The sequence below is a fragment of the Bufo bufo genome, chromosome 2, assembly GCF_905171765.1.
Source record: "Bufo bufo chromosome 2, aBufBuf1.1, whole genome shotgun sequence".
Lineage (NCBI taxonomy): Eukaryota > Metazoa > Chordata > Amphibia > Anura > Bufonidae > Bufo > Bufo bufo.
The window spans coordinates 27279999-27294969 of NC_053390.1; the positions used below are offsets into that span (position 1 = coordinate 27279999).

Sequence of the window (14971 nt, forward strand, 5' to 3'; positions counted from 1 at the left end):
CTCCAGGAAGAAAACAAATGGGATGAGGTCGCTGATGGTGCATTCGGTGCGACTGACTAGGTTTGTCACCTCCTCAAAAGGACGCATGAGCCTACAGGCATTGCGCATGAGCGTCCAGTAATGTGGCAAAAAAATTCCCAGCTCCGCAGAGGCTGTCCTAGCACCCCTTTCATACAAATACTCGTTGACGGCTTTTTCTTGTTGGAGCAGGCGGTCGAACATTAGGAGTGTTGAATTCCAACGTGTCGGGCTGTCGCAAATCAAGCGCCTCACTGGCATGTTGTTTCAGCGCTGAATGTCTGAAAAGTGCGCTATGGCCGTGTACCGGGGCGTAGCTATAGGGGGTGCAGAGGTAGCGGTTGCTACCGGGCCCAGGAGCCTGAGGGGGCCCAAAGACCCTTGTGCCACATAAGAAGACACCAGTATTATAGAAAGTGCATGCTGGTCAAGTTACACCTCTGGCTGGAGGGAAGGGGTTAGGTCAAGAATTTGGCATGAGGGGGCTGCCATCTCAATTTTTCCCTCAGGCAGGACGAAGGCTATGTGCTCCCCTGCCCCTGGCCACAAAACACTGAGGGAAGGGGGCCCAAACAGAACTTTTATACCAGGGCCCATGAGCCTTTAGCTACGCCCCTGGCCGTGTAGGAACTCCTGAAATGGCCACACACCTTCCTGGCCTGCTTGAGGACATCCTGTAAGCCTGGGTACTTAGACACAAAGCGTTGTACGATAAGATTCAACACATGAGCCATGCACGGCACATGTGAGAACTTGCCCAAATTCAATGCCGCCAACAAATTGTTTCCATTGTCACACACCACTTTGCCGATCTCCAGTTGGTGTGGGGTCAGCCACTGATCCACCTGAGCGTTCAGGGCGGACAGGAGTGCTGGTCCGGTGTGGCTCTCTGCTTTCAGGCAAGTCAACCCCAATACAGCGTGACACTGTCATATCCGGGATGTGGAATAGCCCCTGGGGAGCTGGGGGGATTCAGTTGATGTGCAGCCAGACACCGCAGCAGAAGAGGACTCAGCCGAGGAGGTTATGGAAGAGGATGGAGTAGGAGGAGTAGAGGAGGTGGCAGTAGGCCTGCCTGCAAGTCGTGGCGGTGTCACCAACTCCACTGCAGAGCCACGCATTCCATGCTTGTCAGCCGTCAGCAGGTTGACCCAATGCGCAGTGTAGGTGATATAACTGCCCTGACCGTGCTTTGCAGACCAGGTATCAGTGGTCAGATGGACCCTTGCCCCAACACTGTATGCCAGAGATGCCATGACTTCCTTTTCAATAACTGAGTAGAGGTTTGGGATTGCCTTTTTTGAAAAAAAAAATCATCCGGGTACCTTCCACTGCGGTGTCCCAATAGCGACACATTTTTTGAAGGCCTCAGACTCCACCAGCTGGTATGGTAAAAGCTGGCGGGCTAAGAGTTCCGTCAAGCCAGCTGTCAGACGCCGGGCAAGGGGGTGACTCTGTGACATTGGCTTCCTACGCTCAAACATTTCCTTTACAGACACCTGACTGTGGGCAGATGAGATGGAACTGCTGAAGGTGAGAGGCGGAGTGGCGGGTGGTTGAGAGGGGGCAAGGAGGACAGCAGTGGTTGACGTGGCTGAAGATGCTTGACCAGGAGGAGGATGGTGGCTTTGAGCTTGTGTGCTGCTTCTACTCGTCATCATGTGTTGATCCCATAGGCGTTTGTGATGTGCGATCATGTGCCTTCGCAAAGCAGTTGTACCTAGGTGGGTGTTGGATTTCCCACGACTCAGTTTCTTTTGGCACAGGTTGCAAATGGCATCGCTGTTGTCAGAGGCAGACACACAAAAAAATGCCACACTGCTGAGCTTTGCAATGACGGCATTCTGGTGGTGGCAACAGCATGTGTTGATTGGCGTGCTGTCTGGCTGACCCCGGGTGCCGATACATGCTGTCTGACTGTGCCACTAGCTCCTTGCGACGACCTCCCCCTGCTTCCAACTCGTCTCCTCCTTCTCTCTGTCTCCCCTTCTGAACTTTCCCCCTCTTCTTCTTCTTCTCTTCGAGCAGGCACCCACGTGGCATCCACGGACACATCGTCATCATCAACCACTTCACTTGTATCTGACACCTCAGCAAAGGAAGCAGCAGCGGGTACAACATCATCATCATCACACTGTACGTCCATGTGTGTAATGCTGCCTGACTGAGACATATCCCTGTTATCTACATCCTCTGGCAATAATGGTTGCGCATCACTAATTTCATCCAACTGATGTGTAAATAACTCCTCTGAGGGATCAAGTGAAGCGGCTGTGGTGGCTGTGGTGGTAGTGGTGGTGGCGGCGGGCGGGAGACTGGTAACTTGAGAGCAGGTGACCAAAGCTGAGCTGGAGGAGGATGGTGCGTCAAGGTTCTTAGCGGAAGCTGTTGAAGATTGGGTGTCCTGTGTAAGCCAGTCAACTATTATCGCCGAATTTTTTGGGTTCAGGGTACATGGCCTCTGAACACTGGGCATTATTCCAGGGCCAGTGGAAATCACAGCACCACGAACACGACGGCCTCTGTCATTTTTTATTAGATAAGTGTTACTATGCGTGCAAGGTACTGTGCCACCCTATATAAGTGGTGGGCAGTGGGCACAGTACAGTCTGTGTGGGCCTGACACACACTGGCTTGCAACTGTGATTATATCACAGAAAAATATTAAATAGAATTTTTTTTTATCTGAAAGGTATTTGAGTGAGTGACACCCTGTAACGGTATAAGTGGAGGCCTAGCCACTAGCCAGTGGCCACAATACAGTCTGTGTGGGCCTGACACACACGGGCTTGCAACTGTGATTAGATCACAGAAAAAGATTAAATAGAATTTATTTTTATCTGCGAGGTATTTTCTGTCACACCCTGTATGAATGGTGTGCACACAGTACTGTCTGTGACTGAGCCTGCAGCCTCTCACACACGGGCAGGCAACTGCAATATTGCAATATATATATATAAATAAAAAAAAGCAGACTGATGTACCAGCCCTGAAAAGGTTTTTTTGGGGTGCTGTCAGGATGCTGTCCTTACAGCAGATGAGTCTGTGGACACAGAACACTGCCCTAGCTAACGCTTTCCCTATTGAAGCAGCAGCACTGTCCCTCCTCTCCCTGAGAATGCAGATTCCGAATGAATCTAAAATGGATGCTGTCCAGGAGGTGGGAGGGTCTGGGAGGGAGGGTCTGCTGGGGATTGGCTGGAATGTGTCTGCTGACTGTGAGGTACAGGGTCAAAGTTTACTCAATGATGATGTATAGGGGGCGGACCGAACATCACATATGTTCGCCCGCCGCGGCGAACGCGAACAAGCTATGTTCGCCGGGAACTATTTGCCGGTGAACTATTCGGGCCATCTCTAGTGCCAGGGTCATTTCCAGAGGCCAGGGTGATCCTGCCTTCATCTGGGACTTTTCCAGGCGTAGTTCTCTTAATTCTGTCTGCAGGGCCTGGACCACATCGTTATAGGACTCTGAGTCTTCATACCCCAACTGGCCTCTTGTTGCATGGGTGCTACTCACTACTTTCATGGCTACAGGCATGTGCTCTTCCTGTCTCTCCACAGAGGCTAGGTAGAGGCTTTAGAACATCATGTCAGCCGTCGTCTGGGTCATCTCTTGCAATTTTTACTGTAAGAACTTGTTGGAAAGCTCCACTATGAACTAATCTCATAGTAGCCGGTCCACCTCCTAGAAGGCTCCCATGGCCTCTGGGTCTTACAGCTGTACTTCATTTAACGTCTCCTGTAGGGCATTAGAGTTCTGCATTAGGGTCTCGCGCTCTCGCTGTGGACGGTTGAAGAAGTGGCTCCTCAACTGCACTACTTTAGCACGTCCCCTCTGGGCTCTCTCCTGCAGCGAGAATATTTTCTCTAGGGTGTCCCTCTTAGATTCGGGCCTTACCATCACTGTCCATCTGATGTCACCCTTTAGAGCCCCCAACGCAACCTGCAGCTTGGGGGTCAGGTTACATATTTTAACCAAACTCCGTACCCTTTCAGTTCAGTCCTGCAACGTCATGTCTTTACTGTCAAATTTTGGCAGATGACGCAATGGGGATGTACCCTACTGGGGGGGGGGGGGCAGGCTGTATTGGCGGCACTGGGGCCGATTGTTCCAGCGATGTTGGGGCAAGCAGGTCTTGCACTGGCGCACACTGAGCTGGGTCCTGGGTGGGCATCCACCACGTTCCCTTCCATAATGGTTGGTGTATCCTGCTGACTATGCCAAGTTGTAAGCAGTGTACCGGGTTGGGCTCCCCAGGATACAGAAAAGCCACGAACGAGGAAAGCAACTCCAACACCAGCTTTGCCAAAACAGTATTTTACTTAAACATGCACGACTACAAATGCTGGTAACACACAATTAAAATTTACATACAACCAGCCAGACAGCTGAGACCCTTGTGCTGCACAGCGCAGCACCCTCTGGTGGATGATGAAGGTAAAAGCGGTAATTTACCTACTGGCAGGCTCAACTAAAACAGCCACACTTTACACGTTATTACCCTAAGAAAATCAGAAACAACCATTTGGGTGTGTGGTGCGGGCTAGCCTGTGGTGCAGCACAACAGCTTACAATCTTATCATGCTCTATGGCAGGGATGCTCAACCTGCGGCCCTCCAGCTGTTGTAAGACTACAACTCCCACCATGCCCTGCTGTATGCTGATAGCTGTAGGCTGTTTGGGCATGCTGGGAGTTGTAGTTTTGCAACAGCTGGAGGGCCGCAGGTTGAGCATGCCTGCTCTATGGTATTCCCCCTCCAATAACTGATAATGTGGCACGTGCCTTAGTGTTTCTTCTGAGTAAACGCCAGCCTGGCTTGAGTTTATGGTGAAGTTTATCTGCTCTCTGGTGTGAACTATAATTTTAACTGAGAAGTCCTTGTGATGAATAGTCAACAATCCTTGTGGCCTGACACAAGCAGAAACCCTAATTAACTGACTACAGGCCTGATCTCAGTCTCTAGGATCCTAGGCACCAACACTGTAATGAGGTGCATGCACAATCAGTCTTACCGACCCGGGTCTGCTCTGCATCAGTTGGTGACTGTGAGCTGAACAAAGGCTTCTCCAACAAGCGCGCGGTCCCGCAGTATATGTTGCTTGGCTCCTCAGCTCTCATCAGCGTTCCTAGCAGCAATCTTCCTTTCTCTGGACAGGATCAGGGTCTTGGACATGATCAGCTTCACTTGGCTGCAGCTCTGGGCACAGAAAGGGGCCCCCACACCTGGATGTCGATGTTTTCTCTTCTCAGTGTCTCTATGAGCTTCACTCTAAGATGGAGGATCATTTTCTTCCTTTTCAGGCTCTGTAACTCCACCTCCCATGAATATGGAAATATGCAGTCTGTTAGCTGTTTTTTTTGTAAACAGCGGCATCTTGTGGCCAAACAGCAGAATGTCAGTACAGATTATTTAACTTAATTTACACAAACAGTGTTCAGACAATGAGAGCTGTTTCCCCAGCTCACAAAAACTGGAAAACCAAAACACCCCTGTAGGTGTGGGGTTAATTATATCAGGATATAACAAAAAGAATGTATCTAAGGCTCTCACCCAATTATAAGGTGTTAATTTTATTCAGCTCGTGCACGATGCAGGGAGTAAGACTTAGCACATGTAGGAGGCCAATGGCCTCGTGTGAGACACGAAGTGGCCATTGACCAGCTACAGTCTTACTCCCTGCATCATGCACGAGCTGAATAAAATGAACTTCTTATAACTGGGTGAGTTCTGTGAATACATTCTTTTTGCTATATCCTGATTTTTACCATGTTTTTTCACCACTGAGAACCACCTTTTTGTGCTGCCCTTCGCTAAGCTGGACTATAGTGCTGTTTATGTGTGATGCCAACCACTTTTTCTTTTTTGTGAATTTGAACAAGGAGTTAATTATAATAGTTCACCCACCAAATGGTCATATAAATCAGTAATATAGTCATCATGCCACCTATACTTTAAGAAATTATTTTATCTAAATATAAAATATATACAGTGAACAAAAATATAAACGCAACACTTTCGGTTTTGCTCCCATTTTGCATGAGCTGAACTCAAAGATCTGCAACATTTTCTTCATACACAAAAGACCCATTACTGTCAAATATTGTTCAAAAATCTGTCTAAATCTGTGTTAGTGAGCACTTCTCCTTTGCCAAGATAATCCATCCCACCTCACAGGTGTGGCATATCAAGGTGCTGATTAGACAGCATGAATATTGCACAGGTGTGCCTTAGACTGCCCACAATAAAAGACCACTCTGAAATGTGCACAGTTTTGCCTTAATGGGGGGGGGGAGGGGTCAGAAAACAAGCAGGATCTGGTGTGGCCATCATTTGCCTCACGCAGTGCAACACATCTCCATCGCATAGGGTTGATCAGGTTGTTGATTGTGGCCTGTGGAATGTTGGTCCACTCCTCTTCAATAGCTGTGCGAAGTTGCAGAATATTGGCAGTAACTGGAACACGCTGGCGTATACGCCGATCCAGAGCATCCCAAACATGCTCAAAAAGTGACATGTCCGGTGAGTATGCTGGCCATGCAAGAACGTGGATGTTTTCAGCTTCCAGGAATTGTGTACAGATCCCTGCAATATGGGTCTGAGCATTATCATGCTGCAACATGAGGTGATGGTCATGGATGAATAGCACAACAATGGGACTCAGGATCTTATCACGGTATATCTGTGCATTCAAAATGCCATCAATAAAATGCACCTGTGTTCGTTGTCCATAACATACGCCTGCCCATACCATAACTTCACCGCCACCATGGGCAACTTGATTCACAACATTGACTTTAGCAAACCGCTCACCCACACAACGCCATCTGCCCTGAACAGTAAAAACCGGGACTCATCCGTGAACAGAACGCCTCTCCAACGTGCCAGATGCCATCAAATATGAGCATTTGCCCACTCAAGTCGGTTACGACGATAAACTGCAGTCAGGTCCAGACCTCGATGAGGACGACGAGCATGCAGATGAGTTTCCCTGAGACGGTTTCTGACAGTTTGTACAGAAGTTCTTTGGTTATGAAAACCGATTGTTGCTGCAGCTGTCCGGGTGGCTGGTCTCAGACGATCATGGAGGTGAACATGCCGGATGTGGAGGTCCTGGGCTGGTGTGGTTACACGTGGTCTGCGGTTGTGAGGCCGGTTGGATATACTACCAAATTCTCTGAAACGCCTTTGGAGACAGCTTATGGTAGAGAAATGAACATTCATTGCACGGGCAACAGCTCTGGTAGACATTCCTGCAGTCAGCATGCCAATTGCATGCTCACTCAAACGTTGCGACATCTGTGGCATTGTGCTGTGTGATCAAACTGCACATTTCAGAGTGGTCTTTTATTGTGGGAAGTCTAAGGCACACCTGTGCAATATTCATGCTGACTAATTAGCACCTTGATATTCCACACCTATGAGGTGGGATGGATTATCTCGGCAAAGGAGAAGTGCTCACTAACACAGATTTAAACAGATTTTTGAACAATATTTGAGAGTAATGGGCCTTTTGTGTATGTAGAAAATGTTTCAAATCTTTGAGTTCATGCAAAATGGGAGCGAAACCAAAAGTGTTGCGTTTATATTTTTGTTCAGTTCAGATTTGGTCTAAATCTAAATCGAAGGCTAGGCAACAAAGTATATAAATATCAATTGTGGAACCAGAAAGTAATACATTAACTTACAGAGACAATTTTGTATATCAACAACAAAGATTCCGCTATAAATTAACTTACACAATTCATTAAAATTTACAGTAACATTGATACATAGTTACCTAACATGGACACTGTACACATTTACGTCTATCTATCAATCCTTTCCTCTGGTCCCTTATGATCGATCCAGTATCCTCCTCTGTCTGCAAGAAACTTTTTGCATCTGTGAGAGATATCTGATACTCCAAGACCTTTTCATGTGAGAACCAGAGTAAGGGCTGTATTACATAGATCTTTTGTTATACACACCAACTATTGGTCTGATTGGACAAATATTGGTCAGATAAGCCCTAAAGCTTGATCCATAATAAAGTGTACTGTATAAAGTGCATTCCATTCAGGCATAAACCTCTATACCTGTCTCTCCATCTTGGATTCACACAAATAAAATATAATACATGGCTATCGATAATCAAAAACCCTGTATTTCTTACAATTTCACTGTCTCCGCACTGGAGGGTTAGTCTATAGGAGCAATGAAGGTCACAGCGCTCGGAGAAAGTATAATATCAGCCAAAAAGACATTGTCTGCCAGTGACAATGGTGACGATGTTGTGGAGCAAATAGAAGAGTTTATTTTATCTTTAAAATACTGTTTAAGGGAAGATGAAGTATTAATGAGGTTTTCCGGAACTGTACTACTGATAACCTATCCTCAGGATAGGTCATCAATATCTGATTGTGGGGTCCGACACCCAGGACCCCCGCCGATCAGCTGTTTAAGAAGCACCAATGCTCTTGTGAGCACCGCGGCTTTCTCTCTACTCACCAAGCACAGCGCCATACAGCGTATAGTGGCTGTGCTTGGTATTGCAGCTCAGCCCCATTCACCTCAAACAGATGATCAGTGGGGGTCCCAAGTGTCAGAACCCCACCAATCAGAGACTGATGACCTATCAGTAGTAAAATCCCAGAAAACCCCTTTAATACATTATAAAACTATTACACAGAGCGTCGTTACTTTTCCCCATGTCACTCTGGACTCTCCCGCAGTGTGGTTGGAGGTATGAATACAGTGATAAGAAGCAAGGTTCGTGGGGACAGTTTATCTTCACTGCTCTGGAAGAAAACAAGGCTCTTCTTCTCTTCCTTATATGCACAATACGTTTTGTACATGATTACAACTCGACTGTGACTTTTCTGCAGCCATAGTTCATCTATAAAATAGCCGCACAACAGGGAGTTGTAGAGAAGATGCATGCCAATTCTGAGACTTGCTGCTACACAACAAGTTACCATTTAGCGCCAACCTTAATGTCTGTGAATAACTGGATTCAAAATTATTTTCTGCCCTTATAGCATTTCCCATATTCCCAAAAAATGTGTTTCTTCTGATCTGATGAGTTTTAGAATTACAAAAAAATGTCCGCATATAAAATATCAAAATGACTTCTCTCCTGTGTGACATTTCTCATGTCTAACAAGACTTGATTTATCTGTAAAACATCTTCCACAATGTGAACATGAATATGGCTTCTCTCCTGTGTGAATTCTCTCATGTGTAACAAGACTTGATTTCTGTGTAAAACAATTTCCACATTCTGAGCATGAATACGGCTTCTCTCCTGTATGACTTCTCTCATGTGTGACAAGATGTGATTTATCTGTAAAACATTTGCCACATTCTGAACATGAATATGGCTTCTCTCCTGTGTGAGTTCTCTCATGTCTAGCAAGATTTGATTTATCTGTAAAACATTTTCCACATTCTGAACATGAATATGGTTTCTCTCTGGTGTGATATCTTTCGTGTTTAACAAAATTTGATTTAAATGTAAAACATTTCCCACATTCTGCACAGAAGTATGGCTTCTCTCCTGTGTGACTTCTCTGATGTCTAACAAGAAGTGATTTATCTGTAAAACATTTTCCACATTCTGAACATGAATACGGTTTCTCTCCTGTGTGACTTCTCTCATGTCTAACGAGATTAGATTTTTTTGTAAATCCTTTGCCACATTCTGAACATGAATACATTTCCTGTCCTATGTGAATTCTCTGATGTATAACAAGACGTGATTTCTGTATAAAACATTTCCCACATTCTGAACAGGAATACGGCTTCTCTCCTGTGTGACTTCTTTGATGTCTAATAAAATCTACTTTTCGTGCAAAACATTTCCCACATTCTGAACATGAAAACGGATTCTTTTCTGTGTGAAATTTCTGATGTTTAACAAGATGTGATTTTTGTGTAAAACAGTTCCCACATTCTGAACATGAATACGGCTTCTCTCCTGTGTGAATTCTCTCATGTGTAGCGAGATTTGATTTATTAGTAAAACATTTCCCACATTCTGAGCAGGAGTATGAAATCTCTACTGTGTGAATTCCTTTGTGTATAGAAACCACTTGACCTGTACTTGTGGTAAAAATCTGTGATTGTTCAAGAGAAGGTTCCTCATGATTAGAGGGGTTATAGGATAGATCTGTACTGTGTAGTCCTGGATATACATTAAAGGTAATGAGGTTTTCTTCTGAAGAGCGCTGCATGATAGCTTCATCTTCTATTTTATAATTTAGTGATAACATAACGTTACCCTCAGAATTCATACTGGGATTTTCTGTGAAAATACAAAATAAAATATTAGATTTTTTCAAGCCATAAAATAGACAAACTTATAACATTCCTATTAGACTGGAAGCCAATCATTTTAAATTCACTCCTAGCTTTGGCTAAAAAAATGTACCAAAGATTACACTTGTGATTGGAGCCTTACAAAGCTTTCTATAGCTATAGATAATCATTGAGCTGAAGACTGGAGCACACTGGACGAAAGCTTAAAAACACAACAGCCAAACATATCTAACCTCTTAACTAACAGCCCTGGTTGTAATTTAATCATCAAGTAATAGTTTTTCTAGTTCCATCATCACATTCCAAGACCCATAACTATTTTAAACATGTTTATATTGAGGTTACACAACAATGCAATATCTGATTAAGGAAACTTTACATTAGAGATGTCAGTTCTTCGACATCTCTCATATGAGACTTTCCTAGACCAAAATAGTAAACTGCGTCTGTTGAACTCTTTAAGATCAAGGGAAAGAAAAATAGAGAGATAGAGAAAAAGAGGGTAAAACAAAAAAGGGTACAACAAAAAAAATATTGAAAAAAAGATAAATGATTCATGAAAACACTTCACAAGTAACCTACGTAACTAAAGCAACCAGAGTAAGAACAATCAGCTATGCCTCCACCTTCCCAGAACCAATGTGGATAGTGTCCCATGCCATGGCCAACACCCCTATTATTTGTCTAGGGAGGTCCATCCCGTCCAGATCACCCCATCGATTCCTTTTCTAATAAATCTGCATTCCACAAAGTAGAGCAAACTCAAATCAACTGTTCTAGATACCAGGTTGTTAGTCAAAAACAGGCCTGTAATGCTATCCTGACACAGTGAGGGAATATAGAAGAAAAGCCTTCCCAAGTTTCAAATAAACCATTCACCATACTTTCCTTATGTAGGGAGGCTTCCACCCAATCCATTTTAAATAAAAAAAAAAGGCAATTTATTCAGAAAGAGGTGGAATGGTGGTGCCTGTTTTGGAAACCAAACTTGTAGGAGTACCCGTTGTTGCCACAAAATGTTTCCAAGCTCCTGAGGCACAGGTATAGGTCTCTGGATCCTAGAAGCCAACATGGCCCAAATTGGATCCCTAGGGGCAAATTTTGTTAAATTAAACACTCTATTCCAAAATGCCTATATCGATGGTCAGTTCTACAAATCCACATCCAGGGCGTGATGGAGCCACAGTGAAATTATGCTGGGATCCAACTTTTGTGTAATTTTTTAAAAAGTCGCAAATCATAAATGAGATAACAGTGTTCTACTCTCTAACCCCGACCAACCTTTCACTCCACTTTTTAAAGTAGGAACGCTTGCCAAATGAGGCAAAATTTCACTAATAGTCGGAAAAATGACATTTGTACACCACAAAACTGGCGTAGCAGATTTGATAAATGTCCCCCTATGACTCAGTTCAGTCTCATTTCCCAAAATCTGATGGAAGGTATTTAAGTTTCATTGCTGCAAATATTGATTTGTATGAACCACTGAATGGCCATTAATGAACTACTGCAAGACCATGTCACGGTTGCAGACCGCAAGATGGCTACCATAGCCTTTTCTGCACAGGGCATCCTGGAGTATAAGATGTGGTGCTCCCACAGTGAAGGGGTTGGCAAGGTGCATGTTCAACTTGGCCGGTTTTAAAGGTGGATGCCACTTGATTGAGGGGGCCATGCTAGCAGTGGTGTTAAAAGGCGGCCATGAGTGATGCCACCAGAAATCCGGTGTTGTATTTTTCAGTGGCACCATTTACATATAATTACTTGTTTAGCATTTCTTCAACTTTTTGTTGTTGAGAGAATGGAAAAATCCCCAAAAGTTCCAGCAATTCGGCCATTGTTCTTGGGATTTTCTTTTGCAGTTTACCATTGGGTAAAACAACATGTTAATTTTATTCTTCACATTTTAGTACTTTTGCACATTAAAAACATATTTTATGGGAAAAAGTCATTTTTCCAATACCAATAACTTTTTTCTTTTTTCAATCACGTACCTGTATCTGGTCTTGATCTTTGGGGTGCTGTCATAAAGGGAGTGTTAAGAAATAACGGTCATGTTCTAAGTGAGGTGCCTTGACACTGTGTTGGAAGTCGGAATCTTCAAGTCATTTGACTGCCGCTCAAAAAGAGGAATTGCAGCCCACTTTAAAAGTCACTTGTCTTGCGTTCACAGTTTTAAAGCTGTCCCTTTAACTGCAACCCCATTCCAAAAAAGTTCGGACGCAAATAAAAACAGAATGCAACGTTTTCCTCATAGTCTCATAGACCCATATATTATACACAGTAGACAATAGGACACGTAACAGATGTTGAAAGTGAGACATTTTACTATTTCATGAAAAAAATAACTCATTTAGAACTTGATGGCAGCAACGTATCTCAAAAAAGTTGGAACAGTTCAATGTCTACCATTGTGTAACATCCTCTTAACAGCGTGTAAACATCTGGGAGGTGAGGAGACAATTGCTGGAGTTTTGGGAAAGGAATGGTGTCCCATTCATTCTGCTCAATAGTCCTGGGTCTTCTTTGCTGGATTTTTCTTTTCATGATGCGCTAAATGATTTTTATCGGTGAAAGGTCTGGATACAGGCGGCCAGTTCAGCATCTGGACTCTTCTTCTGAGAAGCCATGCTGGTATGATGGATGCAGTATGTTGTTTAGCATTGTTTTGCTAAAATATATAAGGCCTTCCCTGAAAGAGACACCAGGATGGGAGCAGATGTTGTTCTACAACCTCTGTATACTGTTCATCATGGATAGTGCCTTTCCAGATGTCAAAGCTGCCCACGCCTAACATTAATGCTGCCCTATACCATCTGAAATCCAGGCTTTTGAACGGTGTGCTGATAACAAGCTGGATGGTCCCTGTCCTCCTGAGCCTGCAGGACACGGCATTCATGATTTCCCAAAAGAATTTCAGATTTTAATTTATTCAAGCACAGAACGGTTTTCCATTTTGCTCTGGTCCATTTTAAATGAGCTTTGGCCGAGACGTGGCGTTCCTGAATCATGTTGACATATTCTCGGCTTTAACTTGCACTTGTGGATTGCACGGCGAACTGAGTTCACAGAGTGATTTCAGGAAGTGATTTCAAGTACAGAATCATGCCTGTTATTAATGCAGTGCTTTCTGAGTACAAGCATCCAATATTGGCCATTGTCCCCCATTGTCCCTTTCGTACATGGATTTCTTAAGATTCTCTGACTCTTTCAATAATATTACGGACTGTAGATAGTGGGATATTCAAAGCCTTTGCAATTTTATGTTGAGGACATTTCTGAAATAATTCCACAATTTTTAGATGCAGTTTCTCCCAGATTGGTGAACCTCTGCCCATCTTTGCTTCTGAGAGACTCTGCCTCTCTAACATATTCCTTTTATACCCAGTCATGTGAATTAGGCCTCTTGCACACGGCCGTTGTGCTCTGGTGGCTGTATTGCGGGCCACATACGGCAGTTCCGCAATACACGGGGCACCGGCCGTCTGCATTCCGCACCACGGATGCGGACCCATTCACTCGAATGGGTCCGCAAATCTGAAGATGCGGTGTGGAACGGAAGCACGGAACAGAACCCCACGGAAGCACTACGAAGTTCCGATCCATGCTTCCGTTCTGCAAAAAAATTGAACTTGTTCTATCTTTTTGCGGAACAGACGGATCACAAACCCATTCAAGTTGAATGGGTCTGGATCCGTCCCGGATGCCGCACAGAACGGAACCAATACGTTCATGTGCAAGAGGCCTTAGTTGCACATTGCTCTTCAGCTGCTTCTTATTAGTACCACTTAGTTTTCCAGCCTTTTGTTGCCCCTGTACTAACTTTTTTTGAGATGCTTTTCTACCATCAAGTAAGTATTTTTTTTTTTAAATGGTAAAATGTGCTACATGTATTCTATGTTACAAAAAGAAGTTGAGAGAAATCCAACTCCACTTGGATAAAGGAATGTACGTTACTTCTTTTTGTAATTGCTGCCCGCACCTGACACGGGCCATCCGTGCTCACAACCAAAGGAAAGGCAGGTGAGAGCTGCTACACTTCTCTTTTCCTCATGTATTCTATGTTGTATTGTAAAAAATTTAGGTCTATGAGTTTTACAGATAATTGCATTCTGTTTTTTGTTACTTTTTTCACAGCGCCCAAATTTTGGGGAATTGGGGTTGCATTAAAAATGAAATCGCCAAAGTGTAGATGTTATTGTTTAACATCTCTTTACTATCCCAAAATGATGCTTAACCCTTTCCTGTACAATGAGGTACATGTAGGTCGCTGGCGGCATGTAATGCCTGCAAAATGCGGTACATGTAGATAATCATGATAACACAGACACAAAAGCTGTATCCGCATAACCACTAGTGGGTGTGGATGTGACTGACCGTCGTGTCCTGCAAGAACAGCCGGGATCAGAGAACAATCTGATCAGAGATCGCTGTCAGCTGGATAAGGGGAACACTTCATGATGTGATGGGGACATCTCTAATCAAAGACCAGCACAGCAGCCGGTGATCAGATTCTCCTCCTGCCCTGAAGGCACCAAGGACAGAATCGGAAGTCACTTTCTCCATTCATGATTCCATACCTGTGGTGATATCTCCTGGAATGTCCTCTTCCACCTCACTCTTACATGGGGGATCGCCCATCATCCACTCT

General features: G+C 44.3%; 1 pseudogene; it reads right to left on the reverse strand.

Annotated features, from left to right (window-relative positions):
- LOC120990672 overlaps nt 1-14962 on the reverse strand; it is a 138122-nt pseudogene extending 123160 nt beyond the window's left edge.
- Nucleotides 14963-14971: the final 9 nt, after the last annotated feature.